Here is a 20,433-nt window from a genome sequence, read left to right as displayed (position 1 = left end):
TCACCAGGGACTATGGACATCCATTATGAAGAGCAGATGAGAAAAAAGTTAGAATTGCTCACCTTGGAGCAGGAAGTTAATAATAATAATAATATCACTTATTGTCACAAGTAGGCTTCAATGAAGTTACTGTGAAAAGCCCCTGGTCGCCACATTCCGGCGCCTGTTCGGGGAGGCCGGTACGGGAATTGAACCCGCGCTGCTGGCATTGTTCTGCTTACAAGCCAGCTGTTTAGCCCACTGTGCTGAACCAGCACCAGAGCTGTTCGAATAAGTGTTGTTCTAATAATGTTTTCCCAGATAATAGGTAATTTTGGTAGAGTAGGCAAAGAAAATCTATTCCCTCAGTGGGTCAGAGATCGATTCAAAATCAAGAGAGCAGGGGAGGAAATGAGGAAAAATCTTTTCAACTTGGGAAGTAAAAAAATGCGGAATCTGAGAGACTGATAGAATCTGCTTTCATAAATAACTTGAAACAGGATATGCACATGCAGGTGCTTGAGTACAGGGAATCTAATCATTACAGACGATAAATTGGGACTAAGTGTGAAGCTTGTCAACTAAAGTTTTTTTTTCCATAAATTTAGAGGACCCAATTTTTTTTTCCAATTAGGGGGAAATTTAGCGTGGCCAATCCCCCACCTAACCTGTACATCTTTGGGTTATAGGGGTGTGGTAGTCTGTGCAGAGGTATTACGGTACCTGGTAATGCTGGAACACTATTGGTAGATATTGTATGCTTCCTATTGGTCAAGCTGTATGGTAGCTCCGCCCTGCTAGGCAGGGTATAAGAGCCCGTGCCGCCCCAGCAGCCTTCATTCTGTACGTGAGCTGCTGGGGGAAACATCTAGCTTATTAAAGCCTTCAGTTGGACTACAACCTCGCTTGAGTGGTCATTGATCATGCATCAAGGGGTGAAACCCACGCTGACATGGGGAGAATATGCAAACTCCACACGGACAGTGACCCAGGGCTCGAATCCAGGTCCTCAGCGCCGCAGTCCCAGTGCTATCGACTGTGCCACAGTCCGCCCTAAAAGTTTTACCTTATATGCATAAATTTGGTAATCTAACACAATCCAGGCTTGAACTGGTAATTCATGTGTCAGCCATTTGACCACTGAAAACATGGTGAGCCCTCAAAGGTAACCTGAGTCTTTTGATAACGGAAAACTGATCACCTTGCCAGGGCATATTACTCAGGATACAAAAAATTTAGGTAGGTATATTGAAGAGGCATTAACAGTAACAAGATTAACACAGAAGATTTCACTTTCCTATTCAACTCACAGCCCCTTGGATAAAAAATAAATAAACATGTTACACTTCATTAACTTTAATAATATTGAACTTAGGTCAATATCTGTACCACAGGATTTAATCTCTTTCTTTTTAACACACCTCATTTAGGGGTCATGTACAGTACAGCAGAAGAAACTTAAGCTTCAGCAGAAACCTGCCAATTATCTCTGTCTGGGAATCGTGCTGTCAATGAACCCCCTCCCTGGAGACGCCGTGTGGAACGTTCTCTGGCATGAGGAAAGGGCTAACTCAAGGCATGCAGCTCGGCTGTTCAATCAACAATCAAAAGATAGAGTGTGTGGTGGTATGTATTTGGGGTAATACGGTACCTGTGAAGCCGAGAGGTTATTGGCTGACAGGTCCCGGGTCCTGGTTGGATCTGCCGCCTTCTGGTTCCGCCCTGAAGGCGGAGTATAAGAGCTCGAGTTCTCCCAGCAGCCGCATTCTGTAACTGAGCTGCTGGGGAACAAGTCTTGCTTAATAAAGCCTCGATTGATTTAATCTCTTCTCGACTTGAGTAATTATTGCGCTCCAGAGTGGCTCCCGGCTGGCTTTTTTGAAGAACAAAGCTGGTCCTGATAGTCTCGTCAATAGAAACAATAATGGGCCTTTGTAGGAGACATTCAGGACTGAAGTGATTGCTTCTCATCAGCCTCAGCAGAATGTACACTAAGTCTCAAAAGAAAAAATATGGATTGCTCCTCAATCCAGATGAAGCAATACTGCACTTAGCAGTTAACTTCCAAAATCCCAACATAGACATCTGTAATAGAAGGGTGAATTCACTGATCCCATACTCTGAATGGGGAGTCACATTTAAAGAGATCACCTGCTCAGAGGCAGGCATATGACAATATAATGCTACTTTGCTAATGTGTTATCCCTTTTGAGAGTGCAGGTCAGACCATTAACCTGAAGAGACTTTTAACGGATGTATTTCTGCCAGATCTCCTAGCCATAGTGCACACACCCAAAGTCGGGGCCGACACCCACCCGGTCGCGGAGCAGTTGTCCGTGGCACTCCCGATTGCGCAACTCCCCGCACAGCAGCCGGCTTTTCATAATGCCGGCTGCATGCGGCCGCGAACATGTTTTTAAAAAATTTGGCCGCATTGCGCATGCGCGCAAGATGATCGGCGCGCAGGGGGATAATCGGGCACGCATGCACAGTGCGGCCGCTATTTTTTTAAGCGGTTGCAGCTTTTTGTTTTACAAGTTCTGTCGTGGTTTTTATTCATTTATTTTATTCATTTTATTTGTTATACAAGTTTGGGGGCGTTTTATTCTTTTTTTTCCTTTATTTTACTCATTTTATTTTTAAAAAAAAATTTTAATTTGGGGGGGGGTTTATTTGATAACATTTTACAGGAAAAAAATGCAGAACTTTGGACAGATGGAAACTCCATACTTTCCAACACCAGAAGGCCTCACCTTCATCCAACAGGTTCCATTGGAGGAACGTGTACGAGGGCCAAAGGGACCCAAAACCATTTCCTGAATTTTTGTCAGCAGCAAACAAGGTAAGAGAAAATGGTGGGTCGCGCAGGTCGGCCGGCGTGGGTCGCGAAGGTCGGTCGGCGTGGGTCGCGAAGATCAGCCGGGTTGGGTCCCGCAGGTTGGCCGGTTGGTAAAAATGGGTCCCCGGAAAAAAAGTTTGAAGAACACTGCTGTGGAGCAGCAGCAAGGCGGAGAGTATCATGGAAAGCAGTATAGAGAGGTAGTCACACCGTAGGCTCGTACTCCACAGCAGGAAGGGGATGGGTCGACACCGGGCAGAACAAGAGGACTAGGCAGGCAGTGCAGGAAACGCCTGTGGTCATTCCCCTGCAAAAGAGATATACCGCTTTCAATACTGTTAAAGGGAATGGCCTCTCAGGGGAAAGCAGAAACATTCAAATTTGTTGCACCGTAGTTGGCTCTGCTGCATGGGAGAGGGGTATAAAGTGTGGGAATGCAATAGTTCTAGGGATTTAATCACAAGTTAAAACTGGACAGGTTGCGCTTGGGCAGGACCAGGACTGATGTCCTAGGGGGACTATTTGGCAGAGTGGTTGGGGAGCGTTTCAACTAAAATGGCAGTGGGATCAGAATCTATGCAAGGAGTCAGAGAAGGGGTAAACAAGGACAACAGCAAACAACAGAAAGGGAAATAAGAAAAGTGGTAGGCAGGGAAATCAAGTGCCAGAATCAAATAGGGCCACAGCGAAAATTAATGGGAACGGGGCAAGGAATGTTAAAAAGACAAGCCTTAAGGCTTCGTGCCTTAATACGTGGAACATTCGCAATAAAGTGAATGAATTAATCATGCAGAAAGATTAAAAGAATATGATATAGTTGGGATTACGGAGATATGGATGCCGGGTGACCAGGGATGAGAACTGAACATCCAGGGGTATTCAGTATTAGGAAGGACAGACAAAAAGGAAAAGGAGTTGGAGTTGCAGTACTGCCGATGTGAAATCTGCATGGGTAGGGCTGAGAAAAACCAAGTGGCAAAAAAAGTTAGTGAAGGTTGTATGAAGACCCCCAATCTGTAGTGGTGATGTTAGAAAATTAGAGACACATCTGTAATTATGGGTGACTTTAATCTGCATATAAAGAACAAAGAACAAAGAAATGTACAGCACAGGAACAGGCCCTTCGGCCCTCCAAGCCCGTGCCGACCATACTGCCCGACTAAACTACAATCTTCTACACTTCCTGGGTCCGTATCCTTCTATTCCCATCCTATTCATATATTTGTCAAGATGCCCCTTAAATGTCCCTATTGTCCCTGCTTCCACTACCTCCTCCGGTAGTGAGTTCCAGGCACCCACTACCCTCTGCGTAAAAAACTTGCCTCGTACATCTACTCTAAACCTTGCCCCTCTCACCTTAAACCTATGCCCCCTAGTAATTGACCCCTCTACCCCGGGGAAAAGCCTCTGACTATCCACTCTGTCTATGCCCCTCATAATTTTGTATACCTCTATCAGGTCGCCCCTCAACCTCCTTCGTTCCAGTGAGAACAAACCGAGTTTATTCAATCGCTCCTCATAGCTTATGCCCTCCATACCAGGCAACATTCTGGTAAATCTCTTCTGCACCCTCTCTAAAGCCTCCACATCCTTCTGGTAGTGTGGCGACCAGAATTGAACACTATACTCCAAGTGTGGCCTAACTAAGGTTCTATACAGCTGCAACATGACTTGCCAATTCTTATACTCAATGCCCCGGCCAATGAAGGCAAGCATGCCGTATGCCTTCTTGACTACCTTCTCCACCTGTGTTGCCCCTTTCAATGACCTGTGGACCTGTACTCCTAGATCTCTTTGACTTTCAATACTCTTGAGGGTTCTACCATTCACTGTATATTCCCTACCTGCATTAGCCCTTCCAAAATGCATTACCTCACATTTGTCCGGATTAAACTCCATCTGCCATCTCTCCGCCCAAGTCTCCAGACAATCTAAATCCTGCTGTATCCTCAGACAGTCCTCATCGCTATCCGCAATTCCACCAACCTTTGTGTCGTCTGCAAACTTACTAATCAGACCAGTTACATTTTCCTCCAAATCATTTATATATACTACAAACAGCAAAGGTCCCAACACTGATCCCTGTGGAACACCACTGGTCACAGCCCTCCAATTAGAAAAGCATCCCTCCATTGCTACCCTCTGCCTTCTATGGCCTAGCCAGTTCTGTATCCACCTTGCCAGTTCACCCCTGATCCCGTGTGACTTCACCTTTTGTACTAGTCTACCATGAGGGACCTTGTCAAAGGCCTTACTGAAGTCCATATAGACAACATCTACTGCCCTACCTGCATCAATCATCTTAGTGACCTCCTCGAAAAACTCTATCAAGTTAGTGAGACACGACCTCCCCTTCACAAAACCGTGCTGCCTCTCACTAATACGTCCATTTGCTTCCAAATGGGAGTAGATCCTGTCTCGAAGAATTCTCTCCAGTAATTTCCCTACCACTGAAGTAAGGCTCACCGGCCTGTAGTTCCCGGGATTATCCTTGCTACCCTTCTTAAACAGAAGAACAACATTGGCTATTCTCCAGTCCTCCGGGACATCCCCTGAAGACAGCGAGGATCCAAAGATTTCTGTCAAGGCCTCAGCAATTTCCTCTCCAGCCTCCTTCAGTATTCTGGGGTAGATCCCATCAGGCCCTGGGGACTTATCTACCTTAATATTTTTTAAGACACCCAACACCTCGTCTTTTTGGATCACAATGTGACCCAGGCTATCTACACCCCCTTCTCCAGACTCAACATCTACCAATTCCTTCTCTTTGGTGAATACTGATGCAAAGTATTCATTTAGTACCTCCCCCATTTCCTCTGGCTCCACACATAGATTCCCTTGCCTATCCTTCAGTGGGCCAACCCTTTCCCTGGCTACCCTCTTGCTTTTTATGTACGTGTAAAAAGCCTTGGGATTTTCCTTAACCCTATTTGCCAATGACTTTTCATGACCCCTTCTAGCCCTCCTGACTCCTTGCTTAAGTTCCTTCCTACTTTCCTTATATGCCACACAGGCTTCGTCTGTTCCCAGCCTTTTAGCCCTGACAAATGCCTCCTTTTTCTTTTTGACGAGGCCTACAATATCACTCGTCATCCAAGGTTCCCGAAAATTGCCGTATTTATCTTTCTTCCTCACAGGAACATGCCTGTCCTGTATTCCTTTCAACTGACACTTGAAAGCCTCCCACATGTCAGATGTTGATTTGCCCTCAAACATCCGCCCCCAATCTATGTTCTTCAGTTCCCGCCTAATATTGTTATAATTAGCCTTCCCCCAATTTAGCACATTCATCCTCGGACCACTCTTATCCTTGTCCACCAGTACTTTAAAACTTACTGAATTGTGGTCACTGTTACCGAAATGCTCCCCTACTGAAACATCTACCACCTGGCCGGGCTCATTCCCCAATACCAGGTCCAGATTGGGCAAGTCAAAACAATACCATTAATACCATGAATACCATGGAGGAGGAATTCCTGGCGTGTACACGGGATGATTTTCTGGACTTCTATGTTGAAGAACCAACAAGGGAACAGCCCATCCTCGACTGGGTATTTTTTTTTTAATAAACAATTTTATTGAGGTATTTTTGGCATATAAAACAATGACATTGTACAGTACTGTACAAAAACGAAAAGCAAATAACGCATAGTACAAACCACTACTCCATTCTCGCACGGACCTGCCTAAACCACCCCCTACTCTACTCTACCCTAGCCCCACCGCCCCCCCCCCCCCCCCACGACCCCCCACCCTGCTGATGATTAATTTTCCGCAAAGAAGTCAATGAATGGCTGCCACCTCCGGGCGAACCCCGATAGTGAACCTCTCAAGGCGAACTTAACTTTCTCTAGACCGAGAAAGCTCACTATGTCCGATAGCCATACTTGGGTCTTCGGGGGCCTTGAGTCCCTCCATGCCAACAGTATTCGTCGCTGGGCTACCAGGGAAGCAAAGGCCAAGACGTTGGCCTCCTTCTCCTCCTGGACTCCCGGGTCCTCCGACGCCCCAAAGATTGCCACCTCAAGACTCATTACCACCCCAGTTTTCAAAACCCGGGACATGATGTCCGCGAATCCCTGCCAGTACCCCCTGAGTTTAGGGCACGACTAGAACATCTGGCAACACTTGTCCTCCAGCCCGAAGAATTTACTCATCCGGGCCACCGTCATGTGGGCACGGTGCACGTCCTCAAACTGGATCAGACTGAGCCTGGCTCATGTTACGGTCATGTTTACTCTGCTCAGAGCTTCTGCCTAAATACTGTCCTCCATCTCCTCCCCGGGCTCCTCTTCCCACTTAAGCTTCAGGTCCTCAGTCTGTGTATCCTCCGCTCCCATTAGTTCTTTGTAAGTATCTGAGACTCTACCCTCACCTACCTCTCCCCTTGATACTCCCCTGTCCTGACTCCCCTTTGGTGGGAGGCGTGGGAAGGACGGCACCAGCCTGCGCACAAAATCCCGCACCTGTCAGTATCTAACGTCATTCCCTCCCGCCAGCCCAAACATCTCCTCCAACGCCCTCATGCTCGGGATCCTCCCTTCCAAGAACAGATCACTCACCTGCGCAATCCCCACCCTCCACCACAGTCGATACCCACCGTCCATGTTCCCCGGGGCAAATCAGTGATTGCTGCAGATTGGGGTCCACACCGATGCTCTCACTTCCCCTATATGCCTCCTCCACTGGCCCCAGATCCAAAGAGCCGCTACCACTATAGGGCTGGTGGAGTACTGCGCCGGCGGGAGTGGCAGAGGTGCCATAACCAGGGCTGCCAAACTGGTGCCCCTGCAGGAAGCAGCCTCCATCCGCTCCCAAACCGACCCCGTACCCACCATCCATTTCCTTATCATCGCTATGTTGGCCGCCTAGTAGTAGTGGCTGAAGTTCGGCATCGCCAGCCCCCCTTCTCCTCTGTTCCTTTTGAGCATCACCTTCCTCACCCGCGGGGACTTCCCCGCCCAGACAAATCCCAGGATAAATTTATTCAGCCTCTTAAAGAAGGACCTCGGGATGAAAACGGGGAGACACTGAAATATGGAAAAGAATCTCTGGAGAATCGTCATCTTAACAGTCTGCACCCTCCCCGCTAGTGACAGCGGGAGCGCATCCCAACTCCGAACCTCCTCCCTCACTCGTTCCACCAGCCGGGACAGGTTGAGCTTATGCAACTTGCCCCAGTCCCGTGCCACCTGTATCACCAAGTATCTGAAGCTTTCTCCTACCAGCCTAGACGGCAAACCCTTCAGCCTAATCTCCTGCCCCCTCGCCTGTATTACGAACAACTTGCTCTTAGCCACGTTCCGTTTATATCCTGAAAACCGGCCAAATTCCCTCAGAGTTTCCATGATACCGTCCATCCCCACCATTGGGTCCAATAAGCATAACAGCAGGTAATTTGCGTATAACGAGACTTTATGTTCCACTCCACCCCGGACCAGCCCTTTCCAGTCCCATGAAGCTCTCAGAGCAATTGCCAGGGGCTCTATGGCCAGCGCGAAGAGCAGTGGGGAGAGAGGGTGTAGCGCACAAAGACTCCGAGAGACGAATAGAGTGAAATCGATGAGGCTTTATTAAGCGTGTCTGTTCCCCCGCAGCTCAATAGTAGAATGGCCTGCGGGGGAGGACTCCGGCTTCTTATACTCCGCCTTCAGGGCGGAGCTAGAGGTCAACGGCCAACCAGGACCCGGGATCTGTCAGCCAATGACATTAGGGCTTCCAGTCCCACATGACCCCTAATACATACTACCACATTCACCCCTTGTCAAAAATGAACCCGGCGGGGTGATGCTTCGCATGGTGGTAAGGGTTTACAGGGCTGGTCCTGTGAGGAAAACATTCATGTGCAATACAGTATGTACAATTTTGTCCTGTTTCAACTATTTACAGAAGGTATCGGGAGAAAAAGCAAAATGTTCTTGTGAAAAGTCCATATATTGATTTAGATCGACGCCACGAGTCGTTCGGGCGGTCTGGTCGTCCGTGTCGATCGCCTCGGCCCCGGTGGTGGTGATGGTGCTTGTTCCGGTGTTGTCGTCTCCGGGAGCCTTACGGTTTCAGCTTGGGCTTTATTCTTGGTCGGGCCTGAGGGGGGGGGAACTGATCCTCCTGGGAAGGGGGCGGTCGCGGGGTGCGGTGGTGGCAGGAAGGGGGGGGGGTTGGGTGAATGGTGTCGGGGGGGTGTGTGTGTTGCCGGCGGGCGCCAGATCCCGCAGGGAGACCGTGTCCTGTCGGCCGTCGGGGTACTCCACGTAAGCATACTGCGGGTTCGCGTGGAGGAGGTGAACCCTTTCGACCAACGGGTCCGCCTTGTGTGCCCGCACATGCTTTCGGAGCAAGATGGGTCCTGGGGCCGCCAGCCAGGTCGGCAGCGACGTTCCAGAGGAGGACTTCCTAGGGAAGACAAGGAGACGCTCATGCGGCGTTTGATTAGTGCTCGTACATAATAGCGACCCGATGGAGTGGAGAGCGTCCGGGAGGACCTCCTGCCACCGTGAAACTGGGAGGTCCATGGACCGTAGGGCCAGTAGGACGGTCTTCCAGACCGTGCCGTTCTCCCTCTCTACTTGCCCGTTCCCCCGGGGGTTGTAGCTGGTCGTCCTGCTTGAGGCTATGCCCTTGCTGAGCAGGAACTGGCGTAGCTCGTCACTCATGAAAGAGGACCCCCTGTCGCTGTGGACGTATGCGGGGCAATCGAACAGTGTGAAGACGGTGTTCAAGGCTTTAATGACTGTGGCCGCGGTCATGTCAGAGCAGGGGATGGCGAATGGGAAGCGGGAGTACTCGTCCACCACATTAAGGAAGTATGTGTTGCGGTCGGTGGAGGGGAGGGGCCCTTTGAAATCCAGACTAAGGAGTTCAAAGGGGCGGGAAGCCTTAATCAGGTGCGCACCATCCGGCCTGAAAAAATGCGGTTTGCATTCTGCGCAGATGTGGCAGTCCCTTGTGACTGTACGGACCTCCTCTAAAGAGTATGGGAGGTTGCGGGACTTGATAAAGTGGAAAAACCGAGTGACCCCTGGGTGGCAGAGGTCCTCGTGGAGGGTTTGGAGGCGGTTAATTTGTGCGTTGGCACATGTGCCGCGGGATAGGACATCGGACGGCTCGTTCAGCTTTCCGGGACGATACAAGATCTCGTAGTTGAAGGTGGAGAGCTCGATCCTCCACCTTAAGATCTTGTCGTTTTTGATTTTGCCCCGCAGTGCATTATCGAACATGAAGGCTACCGACCGTTGGTCAGTGAGGAGAGTGAATCTCCTGCCGGCCAGGTAATGCCTCCAATGTCACACAGCTTCCACTATGGCTTGGGCTTCCTTTTCCACTGAGGAGTGGCGGATTTCTGAAGCGTGGAGGGTTCGGGAGAAAAAGGCCACGGGTCTGCCCGCTTGGTTAAGGGTGGCCGCTAGAGCTACGTCGGAGGCGTCGCTCTCGACCTGGAAGGGGAGGGACTCATCGATGGCGCGCATCGTGGCCTTTGCGATATCCGCTTTGATGCGGCTGAAGGCCTGGCAAGCCTCTGTCGACAGAGGGAAGGTCGTGGTCTGTATTAGGGGGCGGGCCTTGTCTGCGTACTGGGGGACCCACTGGGCGTAGTATGAAAAAAAACCCAGGCAGCGTTTCAGGGCTTTTGAGCAGTGCGGGAGGGGAAATTCCATGAGGGCGCGCATACGTTCGGGGCCGGGGCCTATTATCCCATTGCGCACTACGTAGCCCAGAATGGCTAGCCGGTTGGTGCTAAAAACGCACTTGTCCTCGTTGTACGTGAGGTTCAAGGCTTTGGCGGTCTGGAGGAATTTTTGGAGGTTGGCGTCGTGGTCCTGCTGGTCGTGGCCGCAGATGGTTACATTGTCGAGATACGGGAACGTGGCCTGCAACCCATGTTGATCAACCATTCGGTCCATCTCCCGTTGGAAGACCGAGACCCCGTTTGTGACGCCAAATGGGACCCTTAGGAAATGGTATAATCGCCCGTCTGCCTCGAAGGCTGTGTACTTGCGGTCACTTGGGCGGATGGGGAGCTGATGGTAGGCGGACTTGAGGTCCACGGTGGAGAAGACTTTATATTGGGCAATCCGATTGACCATGTCGGATATGCGGGGGAGAGGGTATGCGTCTAGTTGTGTGTACCTGTTGATGGTCTGGCTATAGTCTATGACCATCCTTTGTTTCTCCCCTGTCTTCACTACTACCACCTGTGCTCTCCAGGGACTATTGCTGGCCTGGATTATGCCTTCCTTTAGTAGCCGCTGGACTTCGGACCGAATGAAGGTCCGGTCCTGGGTGCTGTACCGTCTGCTCCTAGTGGCGACGGGTTTGCAATCCGGGGTGAGGTTCGCAAACAAGGACGGGGGTTGCACCTTGAGGGTTGCGAGGCCGCAGATAGTGAGTGGGGGTATTGGGCCGCCGAATTTGAACGTAAGGCTCTGTAGATTGCACTGGAAATCTAATCCCAGTAATGTGGGGGCGCAGAGTTGGGGAAGGACGTGTAGTTTGTAGTTTTTGAACTCCCTCCCCTGCACCGTTAGGGTAACTATGCAGAAACCTTTGACCTGTACGGAGTGGGATCCTGCAGCTAGGGAAATCTTTTGTGTGCTGGGATAGGTGGTCAAGGAACAGCGTCTTACCATGTCGGGGTGGATAAAGCTCTCCGTGCTCCCGGAGTCGACTAGGCATGGTGTCTCGTGCCCGTTTATTAGCACCGTTGTCGTCGTCGTCTGGAGTGTCCGGGGTCGAGCTTGATCGAGCATTATTGAAGCGAGACGTGGTTGTAGTAGTGGAGCGTCTTCCTCGAACCCCGTGGAGCCGTCGACACTGGGGTCCGTTGTTGCCGTCAAAGATGGCGTCGGGGATGAACAAAATGGCTGCCCCCATACATCGCACATGGCTGGGGGGTCACAAGATGGCGGCGGGGGTGGACAAAATGGCCGCCCCCATGCGTCGTACAGGTCTGGGGTGGTCCAAGATGGCGGCGCCCTTCCTCCCCTCGTGGTGGCCGGGACCCAAAATGGCGGCGTCTGCGGGTCGCACATGGGGCGCTGGGGGGGTTGGGGAGCGTTAGGACCGCGCGGGGCTCCCTCATCTCTGGGGACAGCGGTGGCCGGGACCCAAATTGGTAGCGCTGGCAGGTCATACGTGGGGGGGGGGGTTGGAGAGCGTAAGCGGCGTGCAGGGCTCCCTGTTCGCCCGGGACAGCGGCGACCTCGCGGGACCGGCACACAGCCGCGAAATGGCCCTTTTTCCCGCAGTTCTTACAGATTGCTGCGCGGGCCGGGCAGCGCTGCCGGGGGTGTTTCGCCTGGCCGCAGAAATAGTAGCGGGCGCCCCCGGTGCGACTTGGCGTTTGGACCGCGCAAGCCTGTGGGGTGTCCGGGGGGGTGGTGGATTTGTCGCGACGGGTACGTACGGAGCCCAATGGGCTGCCGCGCGGTCGGGGCCGTAGGCGCGGGTATTCCGCGCGGCCACGTCTCGGGAGGCTGCTAGGGCCCGTGCCTCTGAGAGTCCTAGCGACTCTTTTTCTAGAAGTCTTTGGCGGATTTGGGAGGAATTCATACCTGCCACAAAAGCATCGCGCATTAACATGTCCGTGTGTTCATTTGCGTTCACCGAAGGGCAGCTGCAGGCTCGTCCCAAAATCAGCAGCGCGGCGTAGAATTCGTCAATCGATTCTCCGGGACTTTGCCGTCTCGTCGCGAGCTGGTAGCGAGCGTAGATTTGCTTAACTGGGCGGACATAGAGACTTTTCAGTGCTGCGAACGCTGTCTGGAAATCCTCCGCGTCTTCGATGAGGGAGAAAATCTCCGTGCTTAACCTCGAGTGCAGGACCTGTAGTTTTTGGTCTTCTGTGACCCGGCCGGTGGCCGTTCTGATGTAGGCCTCGAAACAAGTCTGCCAGTGCTTGAAGGCTGCTGCCGCGTTCACTGCGTGGGGGCTGATCCTCAGGCATTCCGGGATGATCCTGAGCTCCATAGTCCTTTTTAGGCACGCTTAATAAATTGTAGCGCACAAAGACTCCGAGAGACGAATAGAGTGAAGTCGATGAGGCTTTATTAAGCGTGTCTGTTCCCCCGCAGCTCGATAGTTGAATGGCCTGCGGGGGAGGACTCCGGCTTCTTATACTCCGCCTTCAGGGCGGAGCTAGAGGTCAACGGCCAACCAGGACCCGGGATCTGTCAGCCAATGACATTAGGGCTTCCAGTCCCACATGACCCCTAATACATACTACCACAGAGGGCAACCCTGTCTTGTCCAGCGGTGCAGTCTGAAATAATCTGATGTCGTCCTATTTGTCCTTACACTAGCCTCTGGGGTCTGATATAACAGCCTAACACAGTCAATGAACCCCTCCCCGAACCCAAACCGTCCCAGCATCTCCCACAGATTGTCCCACTCGACCCAGTCAAAAGCCTTATCCGCATCCACAGCTACCACTATCTCTGCCTCCCTGCTCTCCGGGGGCATCATAATCACATTAAGCAGCCTTCTTAGATTGGCCACCAGTTGCCTACCCTTTACAAACCCGGTTTGATCCTCCGCAATTACGTCTGGTACACAATCCTCAATTCTAGTCGCCAAGATCTTGGCCAGTAATTTAGCGTCTACGTTGATCAAAGGGATCAGCCTGTAAGACCCACAAGCCTTTATCTCGTTTCAGAATAAGCGAAATAGTGGCCTGCGACATCGTCGGGAGTAAAACCCCTCTGTCTCTTGCCTCGTTAAAAACCCTGACCAGCACTGGCCCCACTATCTCTGCAAACTTTTTATAAAACTCCACTGATGTGTTGGGTGCTCTGGATCCGTGGAACACATAAAGGCCACCAACACTTAAAATAGTGCAACACTATTGTATTAAGTTAGAAACTGTTGAACATACTTTCACTGTGGGTTAACACGATGTTAGATTAAACTAAAGACCTATGCCTGTCCTAACCAGTCTATGCACTCAGCACATGGGGAAGATCTGTGCTGTAAGCTGTAAGCTCTGTCCTTCTACGAGGCTGCATCCTGAATGAGCGGGAAAACTGATGTCCCCTGTCTTTATAGTGAGTGTGCTCTAACTAGTGATTGGCTGTGGTGTTGTGTGTGTTGATTGGCCTTGCTGTGTGTCCATCAGTGTGTGTGTATCTGCACCATGATATACTGGTGTATGTTATGACATCCCCTCTTTTATAAAAGAATGTATGTGTGTGGCAATAAATAATGTATGGTGAGAATGTTCCTCACTACGTGTGGGGTGCGAAGACATATTTACAGGACAACGTACATGAGAACTAAGCTATTTACATGGGAAGGTGCCTGGTGCAGAGAAGCAGTATGCAACAAGAATAACGAGATCAACACTATATACAAACCAGGGAAAAGATCAAACAAAGCAACGAAACAATTCAGAGAGTCTATAAGTCCGCAAAGTTCATAAATGAAGTCTCTGAGGGGGCCGATGAATTCTGGTTGACCGCCTCAAGGGTGGGTCAAGAGCCGCCGGTTCAGGAGCGGTCTGGGCTGCGTCAGAGTCAGGGGGATGCAGAGTGACACGGAGCTCTGCATAGTCCGTGGCAGGGTCAGCAGGAGGGCGAGGCGACAGTGGAGGATCACGTGGCGAGCATGGAACGAGACAAAGGGCGCGTCGATTGCAGCGCAGAATAGAGCCATCCGGTAGACGAACCAGGAATGAGTGGGGGACCACCTGCTGAAGGACAACAGCGGTTGCAGACCAGCCACCATCTGGAAGATGGACACGGACGTTGTCACCTGGAGACAGAGCAGGGAGATCAGCTGCACGGGAGTCATGAGCCGCCTTGTGCTGTGCACGAGACAGCTGCATCCGGCGAAGGACCGGAACGTGGTCGAGGTCTGGGACATGGATGGGCGGCACCGTCATCCTCAGGGTACGACCCATGAGCAACTGGGCTGGCGACAGGCTAGTGGACAGTGGGGCGGAGCGATAGGCCAGCAAGGCAAGGTAGAAATCGGACCCAGCATCGGCAGCCTTGCATAGGAGCCGTTTGACTATATGTACTCCCGTCTCTGCTTTGCCGTTGGATTGGGGGTACAGGGGACTGGATGTCACATGGGCAAAATTGTACTGCCTGGCAAAGTTGGACCATTCCTGGCTGGCGATGCAGGGGCCATTGTCCGACATAACCGTGAACGGGATGCCGTGTCGAGCAAAGGTTTCTTTACATGCACGAATGACTGCAGATGAGGTGATGTCGTGCAATCGTATCACCTCTGAGTAATACGAAAAGTAGTCCACGATCAGGACATAGTCTCTACCCAGCGCGTGGAACAGGTCGATGCCCACCTTGGTCCGTGTTGACGTGTCCAACTCATGGGGCTGCAGGCTCTCACGTGGTTGGGCCGGCTGGAAGTGCTGACAAGTGGGGCAGTTGAGCACTGTGTTGGTTATGTCCTCATTAATGCCGGGCCAGTACACTGCCTCTCGGGCCCGTCGGCGGCACTTTTCCATGCCAAGGTGGCCTTCATGTAGTTGTTCCAGGACACGCGGGCGCATGCTATGCGGGATAACAATGCGATCCAGTTTTAGAAGAACCCCGTCTACTACCACCAGATCATCTCTGACATTATAGAATTGTTAGGTGGCGCATGACACACTGTAGCAAGGGGTCATATCGCCGGAGCTTGAGAAGAATACGCTGGAGGCGAGGCGTCATGTCGTTCAAGTCTTTCTGTATTATATTGCCCAGCGGGCGATGGTCGGTCTCGATGGTGAATTGAGGAAGTCCGTACACCTAATCCTGAAACTTAACCACACCGGTCAGAAGGCCCAGGCACTCCTTTTCTATCTGCGCATAGCGCTGCTCCATGGGGGTCATCGCACGTGCCGCATATGCAACGGGGGCCCATGATGAGGCCTCATCACGTTGAAGGAGCACTGCCCCAATGCCGGATTGACTGGCATCGGTCGAAATTTTGGTCTCCTTTGCTGGATCAAAGAAAGCTAAGACCGGGGCCGTGGTCAGTTTTGTTTTGAGTTCTCTCAATTCGCGCTCGTGGGCAGGGAGCCATTGGAAGTCTGTCGTCTTCCTGACCAGGTTCCTGAGAGCCGAGGTATTAGAGGCAAGGTTCGGGATTAATTTCCCTAAAAAATTGACCATGCCCAGAAATCGGAGGACCGCCTTCTTGTCCTCTGGTGTTTTCATAGCTGTGATGGCAGCTACCTTGTCCGCATCCGGCTGCACACCCAATTGGGAGATGTGGTCCCCAAGGAACTTCAGTTCTGTCTGACCAAAAGAACATTTGGCCCTGTTGAGGCGGAGGCCATGCTCAGGGATACGTCTGAATATGCGCTGGAGGCGACTAACATGCTCCTGCGAGGTGGTGGACCAAATGATTATGTTATCGACATAGACGTGAACACCTTCAATGCCTTCCATCATTTGTTCCATAATCCTATGGAACACTTCTGATGCAGATATGATCCCAAACAGCATCCTGTTGTAACAATATCTGCCAAAGGGGGTATTAAATGTGCAAAGTTTCCTGCTGGATTTGTCGAGCTGGATTTGCCAGAATCCTTTTGAGGCCTCGAATTTGGTGAAGAGCTTGGCGTGAGCCATCTCACATGTGAGCTCTTCGCGCTTGGGGATTGGATAATGCTCCCACATGATATTACGATTTAGATCCTTGGGATCAATGCAAATTCTCAATTCGCCGGAAGGCTTTTTTACACATACCATGGATGTGACCCAGTCGGTCAGTTCCGTGACTTTGGAAATAACTCCTTGGTTCTGGAGGTCCTGCAGCTGCTGCTTGAGGCGGTCCTTAAGGAGTGCTGGGACCCTGCGAGGTGCGTGCACCAGAGGCGTGGCATTCGGTATTAATAAAATCTTGTAGGTGTACGGGAGCGTGCCCATGCCCTTGAAGACGTCGTGGTAGTGGTTGATAATGGCGTTGAGCTGCGCCCTGAAGTCGGTGTCCTGAAAGGCAGACGCGTCAGCAGGAGAAAGAGAATGAACTCTCTGAACTAGGTTCAACAGCTTGCATGCCTGCGCGCCAAGCAGGGAGGCTTTCGAGGAGCCTACGATTTCAAAGGGAAGGATGGCTTTGTGTGACCTGTGCGTCACTTCAAGTTGGCACGAGCTGCTGGCAGCAACGGTATTGCCATTATAATCTAATAGCTGGCAGGCTGATGGGAGGGAGGATGGCTGGTTTGGCACGAAGGCTATGGAGGTCAGACCGCGCAGTGAGATTGGTGGAGGCATCAGTCTCCAGGCGGAATCGTATTTAGGACCGGTTGACCGTCAGGGTGGCACACCACCCATCGTCTGGATCGATGCTGTATACCGATAGAGGCTGGATTCTTTTCTTCGGGGACACCCTGTTTTTTGTAACGATCCCGACTCAAAAAGGCGCCTTCGGGTCCCAGTGTCGATATCGGGTAGTAGGTCCGCATCGGACTTAGTGACCGCGGGTTGAATGGCCCGGACATTCCTGCGAGGCTGGCTGGAGCGAGAAGAGTTGGCAGGCTGAGCTGATCTGCATAAAGCAGCATAGTGGCCAAGTTTGCCACATCTCAGGCATCGTCGGGATTTGGCAGGGCATTGCCGCTTTAAGTGGGCGGGGCCACAGTTGCCGCATGTTGTAGCAACAGTACGTTCGCTGTGCCACCGTGCATGTGTGGTGCGGTTGTACGTGGTGCGCGCCTGCGCAGTACGTTACTCGACATCGCCGTCCCCTCGTTCGGTGCGCACAAGCGCGGGAGTCCGCGAAAAGCGCGCAAAATAGCCGCCCTCATCAAGGCTGAGGCCCTGGAGTTTCTCGATTGCTTGGACCCGTTCTTCCTCGTGGGGACCTTGCCGCGCCGTTTCAGCCGCTTGGATGTGTGAATACCGACTAGTGGCGTGTTCGTGTAACACGCAGGTCTCGATGGCGGTCGCGAGGGTGAGCTGCTTCACCTTGAGGAGCTGCTGGCGTATGGGGTCCGACTGAACACCGAAAACGATCTGGTTGCGTATCATGGAGTCGGAGATGGGCCCGTATTTACAAGGATGCGGAGGTGGGTGAGAAAGGACTGGAAAGGTTCATCCTTACCCTGCAAATGCTGTTGGAATACATAGCGCTCAAAACCTTCATTCACCTCTATGTTGCAGTGAGTGTCAAACTTGAGGAGGACCGTCTTGAATTTTGATTTATCTTCGTCATCATCAAAGGTCAGAGAATTGAAAATGTGGATGGCATTTTCCCCGGCCGTGGATAGGAAGAGAGCGATCTTCCTTGTGTCTGAGGCATCTTCCTGGTCTGTGGCTTCAAGGTAGAGCTGGAAGCGCTGTTTGAATGTCTTCCAGTTGGCCCCTAGGTTACCGGTGATGCGGAGCGGCGGCGGCGGGCGGACGCTGTCCATTTTGCAGGATGACTGTATGCTGGTGGAAGGCAGATCACTTGCAGGTAGGTCTAAGAAGTTCTAATATCCCTCAACTCCTGGTATCATGATGTGTTGGGTGCTCTGGATCCGTGGAACACATACAAGCCACCAACACTTAAAATAGTGCAACACTATTGTATTAAGTTAGAAACTGTTGAACATACTTTCACTGTGGGTTAACACGATGTTAGATTAAACTAAAGACCTATGCCTGTCCTAACCAGTCTATGCACTCAGCACATGGTGAAGATCTGTGCTGTAAGCTGTAAGCTGTCCTTCTAGGAGGCTGCAACCCAAATGAGCGGGAACTCTGATGTCCCCTGTCTTTATAGTGAGTGTGCTCTAACTGGTGATTGGCAGCGGTGTTGTGTGTGTTGATTGGTCTTGCTTTGTGTCCATCAGTGTGTGTGTCTGCACCATGATATACTGGTGTATGACATCCACCGGATACCCATCCGGCCCCGGGGCTTTACCCGACTGCATGACCTTCACACCCCCCAATACCTCTTCGATCCAGACCAGGGCCCCCAGTCCGTCCAGCACCCCCCTACCCACTCTTGGGAAGGTCAGTCCGTCGAGGAACCGTCTCATCCCCTCCAGTCCCCTGGGAGGGTTCCGAAGTGTACAGCTTACTATAAAAGTCCCTAAACACCTTGTTCAGACCTGCCGGGTGCCCCACCAGATTTCCCTCCCTGCCTATCCGCTATGCTTCCTTTCTCCCTCGCCGCTTCTCTCTTCCTTAGTTGTTGCGCGAGCATTCTGCTGTCCTTCTCTCCATGCTCATATATTGCGCTTTTACCTTTCTAAGCTGCTCTACGGCCTTGCCTGTAGTCAGCACCCCGAACTCGGCCTGCAGCCTCTGTCGTTTCCTGAGTAACTCTGGCCTCGGGGACCCCGCGTAGCTCCTGTCTGTCCGTAAAATTTCCTTAACCAGTAGGTCCATTTCTGCCCTATCTGTCCTGTCCCTATGAGCCCGGATTGAGATCAGCTCCCCTCTCGCAACTGCCCTCAGCGCCTCCCAGAACACCGCTGCTGAGACTTCTCCGGTATCATTTACCTGCAGGTAATTCTGCATGCATGTTCTGAGTCTCTCACACACCGCCTCATCCACTAGCAATCCAACTTCCAGCCTCCATTGTGGGCGCTGAAAGCTATCCTTACAAATCTGTAGATTTACCCAGTGTGGAGCATGGTCCGATATGGCAATTGCCGAATATTCTGCCCTCACCATCCCGGCCAGCAAGTCCCTACTCATGACAAAGAAATCAATTCGGGAATACACGTTGTGTACGTGGGAGTGGTACGAAATCTCCCTCGCCGACGGCCGGCTAAATCTCCACGGATCAGCTCCCCCCATTTGCTCCATGAGCCCTCTCAGTTCCTTTGCATCACTGGCAACCTGCCCGTTTTTGAACACGACCGATCCAGCCTCGGGTCCAGGACTGTGTTAAAGCCCCTGTCCATGATCAGTTTGCGATGTCCAAGTTGGGGATCTTCCCTAGCAACCTCCTGATAAAATCCACATCGTCCCAATTAGGGGTATACACACGAACCAAGACTACTCTCACCCCTTCGAGCTTACCCCTAACCATAACAAATCTGCTGCCCCCATCCGCAACTGTACCCTCCACCTCAAATTGAACCCTTTTATTAATCAGGATCGCAACCCCCCTAGTCTTAGTGTCGAGCCCTGAATGAAAGACCTGACTAACCCAGCCCTTCCTTAGCCTAACCTGGTCTGCCACTTTCAGGTGCGTCTGCCTTCAGAACCCGCAAATGTGCGAACACACGCGCCCTCGTCACTGGCCCGTTTAGCCCTCTAACATTCCAGGTGATCAGCCTGGTTGGGGGGCATTTCGCCCCCCTATTTGCCGATCAGCTATCCCCTTTCCTTGACCAGACCCTCAGCCATGTGTCGCGCATCCTCTGGCCCGCCTCCTGGCCGGCTCCACCCATGACCTCCCCACTGTTGCCATGTCCAATTTCCATCCTCGGCAGCAGATCAACTCCTCCCTACCCCCCTTAGCAACACCACCCTACCACCTAACCCCTGCTCTAATCTAACTATATGAACACCCCCACCTGGCTTCCATTGACTAGCCCACCCAGCTAGCCTGGTGGCTCCCAGCTTTGGTGCCAGCATGTCTCTCACCCATTGTTCCCTGGCTCCCCTCCCCCTGGCCCATCCATACCACTTCCCCAAACCAGTCCTGCTGAAACAAATACTCTATACAAG

The sequence above is a fragment of the Scyliorhinus torazame genome, chromosome 1, assembly GCF_047496885.1.
Source record: "Scyliorhinus torazame isolate Kashiwa2021f chromosome 1, sScyTor2.1, whole genome shotgun sequence".
Lineage (NCBI taxonomy): Eukaryota > Metazoa > Chordata > Chondrichthyes > Carcharhiniformes > Scyliorhinidae > Scyliorhinus > Scyliorhinus torazame.
Note: the sequence above shows the minus strand (reverse complement) of the source record.